This window comes from Macrotis lagotis, chromosome 1, assembly GCF_037893015.1.
Source record: "Macrotis lagotis isolate mMagLag1 chromosome 1, bilby.v1.9.chrom.fasta, whole genome shotgun sequence".
In the NCBI taxonomy this organism is placed as follows: Eukaryota; Metazoa; Chordata; class Mammalia; order Peramelemorphia; family Peramelidae; genus Macrotis; species Macrotis lagotis.
The window spans coordinates 572,163,466-572,164,409 of NC_133658.1; positions in this window are offsets into that span (position 1 = coordinate 572,163,466).

Genomic DNA, 944 nt, shown 5'->3' on the forward strand with positions numbered 1-944 from the left:
GCGCACCGATAGAAATTCTTTTTCCATGGTTCTGTTCCAATAATTTCTGGAAAAAAAATCACAAAAGATAATTTATTTCAAATAGGCATATGCTAGGTGGTATAGTTCTGGATTGGGAGTTGTTGTGACTTCAAATTCTGCCTCATACATTAGCTGTGATCCTGAACAACTCATGCTCAGTCTCCATTTCTCCAATGACAAAATGAGCTTAATTGCAGTACCTGTTCCAATGGAGTATTTAAAGACTCAATAAAATAATCTTGAAAACCTTAACATATTATATAAATGTTAGCTATTTATTAGTATTTCTAATTTAAAATTATTCTTCCATAAATAAAACCTTTAAAAAAAAACTTTAACGAACAACAGATCTGGTTGAATGAATAAGGTCAATTCGCCAACTACTAGTTTTAGACCAAGCTGATCTTAAGTCATAGAATTTTTTTTTTTTTTGCATTAATATATGAATAGTTAGGAGATAGCATAAGTCCTTTCCCTTCTCACTTCTCACAACACTCCTTTCTCAGGGAAGAGATTCTGAAAAGCTTAGTTATTTCAGTCATGTCTGACTCTTCATGGTCCTATTTGGTTTTTTCTTGACAAAGATACTGGAGTTTACCATAAAGAGGTATGAAAAGTTCAGAGACTTGCCCAAGGTCTCATAGTGAGTAAGAGTCTGAGGCCAGATTTAAACTCAGGAAGACTCCTCTTTCTGACTCCAAGCCTGGCACTCCAAATACTTTGTCACCTAGATATCCCAAGGTGTTACCTTGTACCTATTTTTAAATGGGTTTAATGCTGTGCTCATTCCCTAAGGAATCACCTCTTAAACTTTGATATTCTTAAAGGTAAGCAGTGAAATGCAGTCACTGCGTAGACAGCCAAATAGTGAGTCTATGATTTTCCCTCAGACATGACTACATATTTGGCTCAGGAAAAGAATT